At 46.6% G+C, this 15,123-nt stretch overlaps 1 protein-coding gene across 1 annotated transcript in view; it reads left to right on the plus strand.

Moving 5' to 3' along the window:
* Positions 1 to 397: 397 nt before the first annotated feature.
* Positions 398 to 15,123, plus strand: part of YES1 (YES proto-oncogene 1, Src family tyrosine kinase) — a 138,806-nt gene continuing 124,080 nt past the window's right edge. Inside the window, exon 1 of the mRNA XM_082258783.1 lies at positions 398 to 643. The gene's annotated coding sequence lies outside the window, so the exon portion shown is untranslated. The remainder of the gene's footprint in view (positions 644 to 15,123) is intronic.

A 15,123-nucleotide genomic window follows, 5' to 3' on the forward strand; every position in this document is an offset into this window, starting at 1 on the left:
CAATTTTAGTCTTGCCTGGGGCAATACAAAACCAAAATGCACCACTGCTCCCGGCACAGCCCCAGTGCCTGTGGGCTGCTTTCCTATTCATTGGAGCCTGTTAGAAGAGTGACCACTACCAGGGTGTAAAGAACAGCTGACCGCAGCGCTGTGCTCTGATTGGTGCATTATCCCCTCTCAGGGCCAGGGACCCAACACATCCTCCAACTCCTGAGTTCTATGTAGAATTTCCTCATGATTTGTAACGCTGTGCCCGGCAGCCATATTCCCGCTCTCTCTCCTCCTTCCCTTCACAGGAGAGGGTGGAAGATCCGCACACTCCCAACACCAGCGGCGCCCGCCAACTCCACACCTTCCCTCACCGTGTGCCCCGCCCTCATCTCCTCCGCCCCGCCCCTCGGATCAGAGCGCCGCGCCGCCGCTGTGCGGGGAGCTGTGAGGACTCGGAGCGGACGGTGCATGTGTCAGGCTGAGATTTGTGGAGGAGGGGGAGAAGAGAGCAGAGTGTACGGAGAGCCCACCGCCATGGACTGACCGCACACAGCCAGCTGACCCATGGACGCCGAGCTCCGGACACACTGACCAGGAAGGCGCTCCGTCTCTCAGGAACAAGTAACTTATGTGAGGCTGTGCGGGAATTCAGGTGAGGAGGAGCGGAGTGTGCTGTGTACTGCTGGGCCTGGTCCGGGACCTGTCTGTCTGTGTATGTCTGTATGTGTGTGGACTGGGTAATGGATCCTTCCCTGGGCTGGGATCGGGAAATGCCGACACTAGGCCACACTTCCCACCCCTTCCCGGCTCTTCCTTCCGGAGACATTGCCTGCCAGGCCGGACAGTGTGCCAGGAGTCAGGGAGGCAACTTCTGTGTCCCCAACTTCATCGGGGACACGGCCCCCTATTCTACACTCTCATTGTGTCCTTATGGTGGCCGTACACTGACCACATGGTGGGAGCCAACCTCAGCCATACATCTGTGAGTGACCACATTATACATTCAGGGGCCATAGGGCTGCGGGTTGTCACATTCAGGGGCCATAGGGCTGCGGGTTGTCCCATTCAGGGGCCATAGGGCTGCGGGTTGTCCCATTCAGGGGCCATAGGGCCCGCGGGTTGTCCCATTCAGGGGCCATAGGGCCCGCGGGCTGTCCCATTCAGGGCTGCGGGGTGTCCCATTCAGGGGCCATAGGGCTGAGTTGGACCATGCTCCGCATACACAGCCAGCAACCTAACAACGCTACATAGTAATGGTGATCATACACGGTGCGATAAAACTGAATGATCAAATGATCAATGTGTGATCCAACAAAACAGTCATGGGATGTTGATGAAGCAAGACAGATAGTGGTAACAGATGGCAACGTTTTCAGTCAGCTGAAGTTGATTGGTTGTGGTGGTGGTAAATATCAGTCATACAGGGTCAGTTGATGGCATTTTTCACGCTCTTACATGCCAATCAAGGATAAGTGCCATTGATTGACTGTAGGGTTGAGTCATCATCACACAGTCATTCAGTTTTCTATTACTGTATGGCCGCCATCACTGTGTAATGTCAGGAGGCTGCTGCTTCCCAAACACCTGTATGTGGAGCGTGGTCACCCACAGACCTGTCATCTCTAACAGCCTGTCATCATTGAGATGTGGGGACATGTTTGCTGTGTGTCCCATATGCACTATACATGTGCAGTGATGTGTTCTGTGTAAAAATGCAGCATGTATGCATTTATACCCAGCACAACCCACCACACCGCATGTCAGTGCGTCACAACTCACTGCATAGAGCTGAATTACAATTTAATTTTTTTTAACTTTTCAGTAAAGTTATAAACGGTGTGATGCTTTGTAACAACAGATCACACGGTCTTTCAAACACTAGTGTCCACGTGTCATGCACAGTGTACGTGGAATAGTGCGAATGAACCCTAACAAATATGCAGTCTTTTTATTATGTATGGACAGATTAAGGAAGGGTTAAACCATTGTCAGTTTATTCTTTTTCTGTCTGCGTACCATTGGAGAAATTCCCCTTCACTTCCCTTCCCCAGAAATACAACAGGAAGTCAGAGGAAATCTCCCAAACTGAAGGGAAGTCCCCTATTAGACAGCTGTCCTGTTCTCAATAGAGAACTGCTCTCTATCTGAACATCAAAACTTTTTTCTCTTATTTTTCTCTTATCTAGTGAACTGAAAGCTCATCTTTTCTTAATGTCATTGGTCCCCCTGTTCCGTGAGAAAAACCTACCCTCGTCACTTCCGTTGCACGGCAGTGTGTGTAACGCGACCGGTTACATTAAAACAGCTGTGCTGCAATATGAGTCATCTCCGCTCCTGTCCCTGTCACTTCCCTGATCTTGCCTAGTATATATAAAAGCGGCGGCGGCTGTATGAAAAGATAAATCACGGAGCCTAGAGCCGCTTTTATATTTACTAGCCAAAGTCAGGGAAGGGACAGGAGCGGAGATGACTCATATTGTAGCACAGCTGTTTTAATGTAACCGCCGCGTGGGTAGGTTTTTTTTCACGGACACCGTGATCATTTCATACTAGTGCGCATGCGCACTAGTCAGCTCCTCAACTCTTCCACTGCGTATCTGGGGCTGTGAGCATGCGCACTGCTGCGCTGCTCAGCTGTTCCTGGCCGGAAGTGACGAGGGTAGGTTTTTCTCACGGGGTAGGTAATTCTCACGTTACACCCCTATTGAAAGATTTTTCCTGACCTTTTGTTCTTCAGAGAGCTCTAAAATGTTTTACACCATTTTGTCTTAGTGACACTAGTCATCAGGATACAGTGGTGGATCCCCCAATTGGAGACACAGCAATTGAAATTTGATGGAGGATCTAACCCTTCCCCACACTACCTAAAATTATAAACTAGATTTTTACCTAGATGAACGTTTTGGGGTACAGAAACGGACACACAGTTTCCTTACCTATTTGCCCCCAAGCAGGTTTTTCCAAGCCACCTAGCCAATATACCTATCTAGATCTGAGGCCCATGGCTTTGTTTACATCCCTCTGCGGGCTTCTTGATCCGATATTCCCTTCTGCTCTGTCAACCCCATAGATTTTTAGACGGCTGGTAGAGAGATGGGATCCTGTCCATCTACCAGCCCCATAAAAGCTGAACTGCACAGGTGTGGATGTGCAGGCCTGGGCCTCAGAGCCAGATCTTGGTTAGTGATTTGGGGGGAGGGCGGGATAGACCCAATTAGGGGAGTGGGGGGAATAACCACTTAAAGACCAGGCCTATTTCTGACATTTGTTGCTTACAAGTTCAAATTAGTAATTTTTTCTAGAAAATACTTAGAACCCCCACACATTATATATTTATATTTTTTTTTTGGCGGACATGCCGGCGGTGGGGGGGGAGGGGGATGTTCCTCCTGCTACTTGTGATACCGGCCAAGCGGCTAACCAGCCACATCGGTTGTTATCCTATGAAAGCCGACTGTCCGTTCTACAAAAACGGTACCGGGGTGATACCTTTAGCAGCAGACATTCCCCCGGTACAGCCACTCCCTCAAAATGACGTACAGATATGCAATTTTGCAGGAAGTGGTTAAGGTATAACTAAAAGCAAACTTTTTTTTTTTCGATGGGGTGGGGAGGGATTAGAACCCCTGACAGATTTGTATTTCGGTCTCTGCCCTCATTAGTTATGCCTCGTACACACGCAACGATTGTTGGCCATGAATTTTTGGCCAACGTCCGATCGGCCGATTGTCGGCTTGTTAGTATGATGCTTTCAACAACCGACTGCGACTTTTCGGCCGAACAAAATCTGGTGTGCAGGCTATAAAATTTTTGTTGGCCGTCAACAGAACGGCCGATTGTTCGTCAGTCAGTACAGATTTCGGCAGACAAAAATCAGATGAGCAAGACTGGGCATGCTCAGAGAAGAAAAAGCACACGGAAAGTTAACCAGCACATGACATCACTTCTGAAGTTGGTTGTTGTTGGCCGAAAAAATTTGTGTGCAGTCTAGAGCCCATTTCAACCAACACAACACTGGACAAAAGAAGGCCGATCGTTGTGTGTGTACGCGGCATTAGCTTTACTCTCCTGTTTATTCTTATCATCAAAAGTGAAGTAAAATCTCAAATTTTGGGTTCTCATTAGAACAGTAATAGAGGGGAAATCTTCCAATGGGAACACTAGTTCTGGTGACAACCAGGGATTCTCTCACTTCCTGCTGTGGCTATTTGACAGGAAGTAAAGGGAAATATGGGACACAGATGGCCAAAAAAGGGAGTCCTTTACTCTAGCCAAAATGGAAGGATTTTTTCCTTTAGCTCTATTTTAAGGACTTGTGTAGATGTAGAGGTTTGCTGGGCAGGCTCGGACATGGTGGAGATCCAGTGCGGATGACAGCTTGGTAGGAATGTTGGATCAGAGTTTAGTGTGGTTATTTTCAGTGACTGGTCGTTTGTCATCAAAGCACATGTTCTGTTGGGTCCCATGGAAGGGTGACTGTACCTGAAGAGGTTAATATAGTGTTGTGTGTTGGAAGGGGAAATAAATGGTGTAATCCTGCTTTTGACCCCCTTCCACATGAATAGTCGTAAAGAAGGAGGAGGAAAGGAATTCATTCACAGCCCCCCTCCCTCTCTCTCCCATCCTTTCATACAAATGGACTGCTGTCCTGTCTGATGATAGCTGGGAACAACTGTTTGGAAGGACTCAGTGGCCTCTTTCTTCTCTGGATTTTCTGAATGATTGAAGAGGACAGCATGAAAATGTAGTGTGTGTGTGTGTCTACGTATGGAGGTAACGTTACATTTATGCTTGTCCTTTTATTGTTGGAGTGGAAGGGGATATTTGTTCGCATTGTTTTGGGCAGTTGAATTTCAAAGTAAAAAAAACATCAGGGGGCAGCTTTATCTTTCCTGTGTACCAGGTGATATGTTAGGTTAGGGGACGCACCTTCACAGGTGTACACTACTAGCTCCCTTTTAATTACATTTCTGTACGTCTCAGCTTTCACTGCCAGCCACCAAAGGTGTTACACCTTCAGGACAGGCTTTGAGGGCACGTTGTTCTTTGTGGCAAAAAATCTCAGTCTTGGTAATCTTTTATGAAACACAATTCCTATATTGAATTACAGCTTTAGGTAGTAAAGACATGTCTTATTAGATTACACAAGGCGGCTGGATCTGTAACAGACTACATCTACACATTTTAGATACTTTTGCAATGCATTCACATTAGGACTGAACGATATTCGATGTTATCGATATCGTGCTGCAAGCGTAGGCAATAGTCACATCACCGGAACATGCGATGGAAGGCAGAGAAGTCGGGACTCACAGTTGTGGTAGAAGAACACAGCCCGACATCCGTCCCACATGTTCAGTCTGCCCTGCAGCTAGTTCTCCTGAGCGGTGAGCAGCATGCCGTGAGCAGCAGCACAGCGAACCAATCACGCGTGCCTGCACACCTGATTGGTTCGCTGTGCCGCTACTCACGACGTGAATGGTTCGCTGTGCCGCTGCTCATGGCGCTCACCGCTCAGTCAGCAGAACTAGCTGCAGGGCAGACTGAACATGTGGGACAGATGTCGGGCTGTGTTCCTCTACCTTCTACCACCACTGTGAGTCCCGACTTCTCTGCCTTCCACCACCACACTCGCACTGTCTTTTTAACCTGCAGTTCCCACCCAGTTCCCTACATTAACATTAACCCTGGCCTGCCCTGTATGGTACAATGACAATCAGAAGAAGTCTGCTGCACTACTTCCCATCCCTACAGTAACATTAACCCTGGCCTGCCCTGTATGGCCCTGGTCCCCAACCCTGGTCCTCAGGACCCACTAACAGGCCAGGTTTGCAAGATAACTGAAATACATCCCAGGTGATATAATTTGCTGCTCAGTGATTGCAGTACTCTAGTCTGCATCTCCCCAAGGTAATACTTAAAATCTGGCCTGTTAGCGGGCCCTGAGGACTGGAGTTGAGGACCAATGCTGTATGGTACAATCAGAAGAAGGCTGCACTTTCCCTACAGTAACATTAACCCTGTATGGTACAATCAGAAGGTTGCGCTACTTCCCTACAGTAACATTAACCCTGTATGGTACAATCAGAAGGCTGCAATAATATCGCAATATATATCGTTGGGGAAAAAAAATATCGAAATGTAATTTTTTTTCCAATATTGTGCAGCCCTAATTCACATTGACCTGTACATTTTTTTTTTTTCTCAAAAACCCTTTGTTGCTGCATACAGCCCCTGCTTCCTCATTTCTTGCCTAGGAAAGAATGACTTAGCTCACCCCAATCTCCTGTGTCCTCATGGTATACTCATGTCGCACATCCCAGGAGGCGTTGGGTCAGCAATCAAAAATTACGCATGTGCAGCTGTCTCTTCCTGGTTCTTGTAGCCGGCCTTCTGATAATACCCCATGGCATAAACACATCATCAGGGGGTCGACTGTAAAAAACTGAATGAGACAGCTGGCTCTCGATGTTGAAGAGTAGAATGACGAGCATAGAATGCATGAAGGTAAAAAAAACCTTCAGCCTTTAGAACCACTTTAAAGAGTAGTTCCAGCCACCTGTTAACAAAAAAAAAAAGTCAGCAGCTACAAAAACAGCCACTCACCTGTCCCACGATTCAGCGGTGCACTCAGCCCAGCTGTCTTCACCCTCTGACTGCGCTGGCATCTTCACTATGGGCACCCAGCCGTGACAGCTTGCGGCTTCACAGTTGCGTGGGTGCCCACTGTGCATTGTGAATGGTGGATGCAGTGAGACTGTGGGGGGGGGGTGTAGGAGAACTTTTGTCCGAAAATGGGCCTATCCCATTTCGGCCGAAAATGGGTTAAAAATGCAGAAATTAATGGCCGCCGTGAGGAAGGAGGGCGCAGCGCAGGTTTGAAAAGTCCCGCCTCCCTGTGATGTCCCTACTAAGACTAGGTGTATGAATGAACTGACACACCGGGTGGGTGAGCGGCCGCTAATAGCTATAACTATGTGAACGCTTCACTTCCCGGTCATGCGGGTATCTCCTCTGACAGGGAAGTGAGGCGCTCACATAGTTATAGCTATTAGCGGCCGCCCTCCCGCCCGGTGTGTTAGTTCATTCATGCACATCGTAGTAATAGTGACATCACCGGGAGGCGGGCCGCCGGCCAGAGGCGCGTCTTTTGAATGAAGGACACCGGAGGAGCAGAGTGACAGAAAGGAAGCTGAGGCGGGGGGGGAAGCTGAGGCAAGCTTACCATTGGTATTAGTATTATGCAGCATGAGGGGGTTAATATATTGCCACTGCTGCATTAGTGACCGACCAGTGGCAGTTAATTAACCCCTTTGTGCTGCATTAGTGCAACCAGTATCAGTGCAACCTCATGCTGCATAATACTAATACCATTGGTAATTAAATTAACCTCTTGTCAACCCGTCGCAGTACATATACCGTGACAGGGTGGCAGCGACAAGTGTATGTCGCTGCCTGTTTTTGGTGTATGCCCCTCTTCTATTTATTTTAAAATTATTTGGGGGAAAAAGTCATTTTCGGCCGAGGGCATCCTGCATTTTCGGTTTCGGTTTAGGCCCAGAATTTTTATTTTCGGTGCATCCCCAATTAGTAGACCCAAATTTAAAAACCTCCAAACGTTGAGTAGAAAGTTCACCATAACAGGAATAAAAGAGAAAGTTGCAGTGACAACTTTACTATAAAGAACTCATCTCTTCCTGTTGTGTATGTGAGAAAGAAGTTGTGAAGGAAAATCCCCCTAATGAAACACTGGAGTTGATTTGCTAAAACTGGAACATGCAAGAACTGGTGCTGTTCTCCAATCAGCTTCCAGGTTTCTTTTTTTTTTTTTTGTCAAAGCTTAAATGAACAAGCTGAAGTTAGAAGCTGATTGGCTACCAGGCACAGCTGCACCAGATTTTGCACTCTCCAGTGTAATAAGTCAGTCTACTAACAAAAAAATAAAAACTACCAGGATTTATAGCTGAACTTCAGGTTTGATCATTTTTGCATATGCATTGGTCCAGCTTGGCACAAAGTAAGTATGCATGTGTCACACATGAGGGACTGCCGGGGAAGCTGACAATTGCTGTAGTAGTCGGTGCTACTACAGTGATAGCCAAGATCTCCCAGGCTGTGTGAGTGGCTTCCCCTCTTTAAAATTACCATGGGGGGTTTCTTGTTTGGCACTGCTGCATTCATTGAACGCCTTGTATTTTTTTTTTTTTTTTTAAAGGCCCCTTTTTTACACTTGTACGACCTGAAAATTGCGCGACTTGAAGCAATGCCTGAGTAATCATGAGGTCTATGGACCTCAAGCTGCATAAAAGTTGGACCAAAGATGTGCAGGGACTACTTTGAAGTTGCTGCAACTTGAAGTCGCACAGATATGAATGGTACGATTTGTGATGCAACTTTGCAGTCCCAAAGTCGCACAAGTGTGAAAGGGGCCTGAATCTAAGGTATTGTTTGATTAGATGAGATGGATATTCTGACTTTACCTCCTTCTCTCCGACTTTATTGAAAAAAATACAAGGTGTTCTATGACTGTGGGTAGTGCTGAGTGGGTGCCCTCCTGTGGTCCAGCGGCCGAGGAGATGATGATAAAACAAGACCAGATTTCTGATATTGCTGTAGTAGCACTGACTAGAACAGGGAGTTTCAGCAGCCCACAACGTGAGAGATGCGTAAGTATGCAAAACGGGTCATTCCTGGAGTTCAGCTTTATAGTGATTGTAAAGTCAGAAGTTTTTTTTTTTTTTTTTCTTGATGCATTCTGTACATTAAGATAAAAAGCCTTCTGTGTGCAGCAGCTCCCCTAATATTTACCTGAGCTCATCTCTATCCAGCGTTGTGCACGAATATCTCGTCCGTCCGAGACTCTTCCTTCTGATTGGCTGAGACACAGCAGCAGCGCCATTGGCTCCCGTTGCTGTCAAACTCAGCCCATCAGGAGAGAGAGGGGGCAGGCCTGAACTGCGGCTGCATGTCTGAAATTGATTCACGGAGCTGTAGCTCAGGTCTGGTGCCCCCATAGCAAGCTGTTTGCTGTGGGGGGCACTCAACAGGTGGGAGGGACCTGAGAAGAGGAGTATTGGGGCTGCTCTGAGCAAAACCGCTACACAAAGCAGGTAAGTATAACATTTTTGTTATTTTAATATATACTTTATCATCACTTTAACCATTTTTACTTTATCCAAAATTAATGAGAGGTTTGGGATTTAAGTACACTTTAAATGCTCATTTAGATTATCGACACCCATGCTCCTAGCTTAGCTGCTTTTTGCTGCATCTGCATCCACCTTATAGCTGCACACAGGCAGTCCATAGAAGTGAATGCAGGGACAACGGCTGCACATCCAAAATCTGAAATGGGTCCACAGATCTGAATGCGTAGTGTCTTCATTTGGATCTGTGCTCCTGCACTCATGTCAAATTTTGACTCTCAGTTGTGTCCTTGCAGTCACCGCACCTCCATCCACTTCTATAGGCTGACTGCACGCAGCTCCAAGGTGAATGCAGACCCTCAGCATGGAGGACAGGTGTCAACGCCCATCTGAATGAACACTTACTGATCTTAAAGACCATGTGCACCAGTCCTTAGCCCTACCATTTGCGGGGCAGTATCCATAAGCAGGGTGTCCAACTTGAGCATTTCACCAAAAATTGTCGGGGCCAAGGAGAGCCAAAAGTAACCAGAGGGGCAAATAAGCATGTGCTTGTAGCGTTTTATGTTTTTAGGAGATTGTCATAGTGTATGGGGCAGAACAGAGGAAATTGGCTTAATAAGCTGATTGGTTCATCATTTAGACCCCATTTACATCTTTGTGTTAATGAATGAACGTATAGCATGTGTGAATCTGGCATTAATGATTGCATATACAGGCGGTCCCCCGGTTACAAACATCCGACTTACAAACGACTCCTTCTTATAAACAGAGGGAGACAACAGGAAGTGAGGAGAAATCTACCCCTAGGAAGGGAAATTCACTCCTGGAAGAGTTTTCATGGGAATAAAGTTTCTCCACTGAAGCTTTATCACTAATCCTTATTTCCACAACAACCCAAAATTTTCAAAATCCAGTTGTTATAGGGACAGAAAGTGAGGTGAAATCTTCTGAACAGCGGCACAGACAGCAAAAAAAATGGTACAGGGGTGTTAACCCTTTCCTAGGCTATCCAAAAAAACGTAAAAAATATTCTTTTGGCTGGAACTAAACTTATAAAATGTACCTGTTCTGACTTGCAAACAAATTTGACTTAAAGAGGTTGTAAACTCGTTCAAAAATTTTTTTTTTTTTTACAACCTGCAAGAGAAAGACATAATTAGCTAGTATGCATCGCATACTAGCTTATTATGAAATACTTACCTTAGAACGAGCCCCCGCCGTGCCGCTCTCTTACCTGTATGACGAGCGACATGTTCAGTCGCCCGTCTTCCGTCAGCCGACGGTCACGGCACGGGGCTCTGAAGGAACGGCACGATCAGCCGTTCCTTCAGAGCGCATGCGCCAGTGACGTCACTGGCTGCATTAAAGGTAAATATCTCCTAAACGGTACATGTTTAGGAGATATTTACAGTACCTATAGGTAAGCCTTATTATAGGCTTACCTATAGGTACAACTTCCTGAGGAGGGTTTACTTCCTCTTTAAGAACAAACCTACACTCCCTATCGTGTTTGTAACCCAGGGACCGCCTGTACCAGCCTTTCTTCACTACTTTAACCTTTAGGAACCCTTGGGAAAAAAAACTTGGGTCTCTGTGTGTGTGAAAGCATATTTTCAACAGGAAATTATTATAAAATCAATCACTTATGATTTTATAATAAACCCAGCTGTTCCAAAAACCTACACTAATTGCTTTCCCTGCTTTTATTTTATTTGTTTCTTCTGTAAAGCATTTTCCTATCAGTTTCTGCTTGCTTCCCAAAAAAAGCAAACTCCAGAGCCCAACACAGACATGAAATGTGCTGCTCTATATCTTACCTGTAGAGCTGAGATGAAGATAGGCCATGCAGCAGGCATCTTCCAGAGGGGGAGATGCTTTGAAAAAGTTGTTTTTGGAGTTTAAGAGCCGGTTCACACTGAGGCGATCCGACTTCGAGGGGCGACTTCGGCGCGACTTGCAGGGACTTCACATAATGGAAGTCAATGCAAGTCGCTCCCAGGTCACCCCAAAGTAGTACAGGACCCTTTTTCACTTGTGTCGCTCCTATTAGAACGGGTCCTGTGCTAATCAATGGCGAGCGACCGAGTGCGACTTGTCAGGCTGACAAGTCGCGCTAGTCTGAATGGGGTCTTAAGGCTGAAGTGGGGCAGAGCAAGGAGTGTACAGTAAGAAAGGGATCAGGAAGTGTTGCTGCAAAGACAGGCGCAGAGTACAATATTGCTGTCAGGTGCCAAAGCTTAAAGAATATTGTTGGGCTGCTATCCACCTGCCCCGTGGTACTCGGCACTGTTGAGAAAGAAAACACAAAAGACACAACTGAATGGTATAAGTCTATTGCAATGGTGGCCAAAGTGGAACCTCAGGGATGTGTTTTGAAACTCAGGTTCTGCAGAAAGCTGGTTGAGAATACCTGGCTTATGCTAATGTATGACAATAAATGTTTTTTGAGTGATTTTTGTGCATTTTAGCCGTGGTTCTATAAAGTATCAGAAAACATGCGACTTAATAGAATGTCTATAGGGCTCAGCTAAACCCATGGGTAAAATGCACGAATACACCCACTCTGTGATCAAACTACAGCACAGCATTGTGAAGCCAGTCTAAGGGCCGGTTCACATTCTTGCGAGTGCAGGGATCGCATGTAATTCGGAGCACACTGCTCCTTCATTACATGCGATCGGCCGTGCGGACACTTTGTATGGCTGAATTTGCACTGTATCCGCACCAAACTCGCACATGACCCTTTTTTCCAGTCGCACCAGGATCGGATCGCACAGTGGTTCTCACTTGTGCGATCCGATCCTGTGCGAACTGTCAGATCGCACTGCGATATGCGATCAAACTGGGGGTGTCGTTAACATTTAATTGACACCCCCTGCGTATCGCATATGGCAGTGTGGCTTGACAGTGGAATGTTTTGGTGCAAAAGTTTTCAGCCACATAATGTGACCTAAACAGATGTTTTTTTGGTACTTTCACATTCAAAATTTCCTGTATATTAAAGCGGAGTTCCACCCTAAAATAATACTTACCTCCATCTTCTCGCTCCGGGTCACCTGAAAAACAAGTGGATAATCGCAATTTTTTTTTACAAACGTACTGTGTGTAGACTGAGGTTTATTGTAGGTGCTGTAGGTTTCTCTACAGAACTGTCTTTGTTTTGGTGCCTTGACTTTACATTTCCTTCCATTAGTTTACTTTCATCCAGCATAAAGGATGTCCCTTTTCCTGCGAATTAAGCTGGCTACCCAAGGCTCAGACTTCAGCCAATTCATAGAAATTGGAAAAAAAGGAAATCCAAGCAATGAGGGGCCCTGCCAACACCACCCCAGTCGACTGACTTCGATTGAGAAATTAAAGAAGACAGGCAGAAAAAAGTTGTCTGAACCGTGACAGAAGTCAGTGTTTGAGTATTCTGACAGCCTTGGGTGAGGAGCCAGCTTGATGTATGCTCAGGTTTAGGGTTTCCAGGATGCCGAATAAACTTTCTAAACTCCTAAATGTGGTACCTATGTGTTTGGTGTCCCTAGATTGTTAGAAATGGCAATCATTTTGCAAGATTCTGTTGAGAAGGATATTTTGAATATTCCTAAACAGTGTCAAAGTGTGGATCCCATGAACCCATAAAGTCAAATTTGGGGTTACAACAAAGGATTGATCCGACCTATTAATATCTCTGTATAGTTAAATAATTTCAGATTTTGTGCCTAATAAAGTAGTGGGACTTGACCTGACATTTCCAATATACTTTCCAGGATGGTTATTCCTAAGGGGATTGGGCGTGGGGGGGCTTCTTTGTCCATGACGCAGGACATTCTCAGAGATGGCCTTCATTTCCTGCTAGAAGCCGAAGGCATTGTGAAGTAATTTTTTCTTCTACGCAACACTTCCAGAGAGAAAAAGAAAGCCCAGGTAGATAGATATTGCTCTGACATACAGTATGTTTACAGTTTTTTTTTTTTTTTATTCTGCCATTTTCTTCTGAGTGGAGATGTAGCTAGCCCCGCCTGGTAAATGTAGCGCTAGTAGGTCTTTAAGCCCCGGTTCACACTTATGCGAGTGCGGGAAGGCTGCGAATCCGCAGCCTGTTCCCGCATCGCACACGCACCCCCGGCAGTTCACACTGCCATATGCGATACGCTGGGGGTGTCAATGTAATCTTAACGACACCCCAAGTTTGATCGCATATCGCAGTGCGATCTTGCAGTTCGCACAGGATCGGATCGCACAAGTGTGAACCGCTGTGCGATCCGATCCTGATGCGGCTGCAAAAATGCCTCCTGTGCGTGTTTGCTGCGGGTGCGATGCGAATTTAGCCATACAAAGTGTATGGCTAAACTTTCACCGCACAGCTGATCGCATGTAATGAAGGAGCAGTGCGCTCCGACATTACATGCGAACCCGGCACACGCACAAGTGTGAAACGGGGCTAAAAGTATAACACTAAGCACTGTCACTTTCCAAAATGGTCAAAAAAATATAATGGCTGTTTTTTCCTGTCAAAGAATTTTTGATTCTCTTTATACGTTCCTAAAAATTTAAAAAGTTCCACATAAAATAACCAAGCGGATGACACTGCTCACAATTAGTAAAGCGGTTAGTACAGTAATAAAATAGAGGAAAACCTCTTCTTGTTTTTCCAGTAAGAGATGTGTCAAATGTTTGCTATCTTAAAGTGGGGTTCCAGCCCTTTTTTTTGTTTAATAAGTCAGCAGCTTCAAAAAGTGTATCTGCTGACTTTTTATAAACACACACTCACCTGTCCCACGATCCAGAAATGCGGCCACCGGAAGCCTCGATTATTTCCCTCTCCACTTCGAGGTGCCGGCATCACTAGTGTGGGCATCCGGCTGTGACCGCTTTCGGTACTGCACTGCAGGATGTGAATGGCCGGGCAATCTTCTGGGACCTGTAATGTGTTCCAGAAGATTGCAGGGAGAAAGGTGAGAGGAGTATTTCCGCTCAAGCCACCTAGGCGGCCCGAGCGGAAGTGCCTGTCAAATCTAGGGGATTAAGGTGATTTATAATTAATACAGAGCTACATTTATCTATCTGTGATTTGATGAAGCTCTGAGGTAAAAGGTAAAATGCGTTACACTTGCATTGTCATGTAATGTTGCTAGGTCTTTCATGGTTATCCAGGTCCTAGAGGTCTGAGATACTGCTATGTGTTTTACTACATGCTTCAGAATCTACAGTGTTTTCGTTTTTTTATTAACTTCTTCCCATCCGCGCTACAGCCTATATACGGCTGCAGCGCGGACTCACATTTTCGGGAGGCCGTCTTTATACGGCCTCCCAGTAACACGCTCCCAGCGCGCTCCCGCGAGCGCGCATCAGGGAAAATCTGTGTCGGCCGTGTCCCTTAGACACAGCCGATCACAGATCGTGGTGAATGGCCAATCACAGCGGCCATTCACCACGTGATCGGACCGTCCAATGAGAGATGATCTCATATGTAAACATATGAGATCATCTCTCATCGCCGGCACTCCTTCCTCACACAGAGACTGCAGTGTGAGGAAGGAGGAGAGCCGTCAGCCGCCGGGGACACACAGGAATGTAATCGGGGCACCGATCACCAGTGCCCTGATTACTAGAGGTAAAAAAAACATACACAAAGTGCCCACAGTGCCCGCCATCAGTGCCCCCATCAATGCCCACAATCAGTGCCCATAGTGCTGCCATTCAGTGCCCATCAGTGCCTTCTCATCTAGGCACTGATGAGAACTGACTGGCAGCACTATGGGCACTAAGTGTGGGCACTGATGGTGCTGCTCATCAGTGCCACCCGCCAGTGCCTATCAGTGCCGCCTATCAGTGCCGCATAGTAGTACCTCCTCATCAGTGCCGATAAGTGCCACCTCATCAGTGCCGATAAGTGCCACCTCATCAGTGCCGATAAGTGCCGCCTATCAGTGCCGCCTATCAGTGCCGCCTATCAGTGCCGCCTATCAGTGCCGCCTATCAGTGCCGCCTATCA

This window comes from Pelophylax lessonae (assembly GCF_965119305.1).
Source record: "Pelophylax lessonae genome assembly, chromosome: 5".
Classification (NCBI taxonomy): Eukaryota; Metazoa; Chordata; class Amphibia; order Anura; family Ranidae; genus Pelophylax; species Pelophylax lessonae.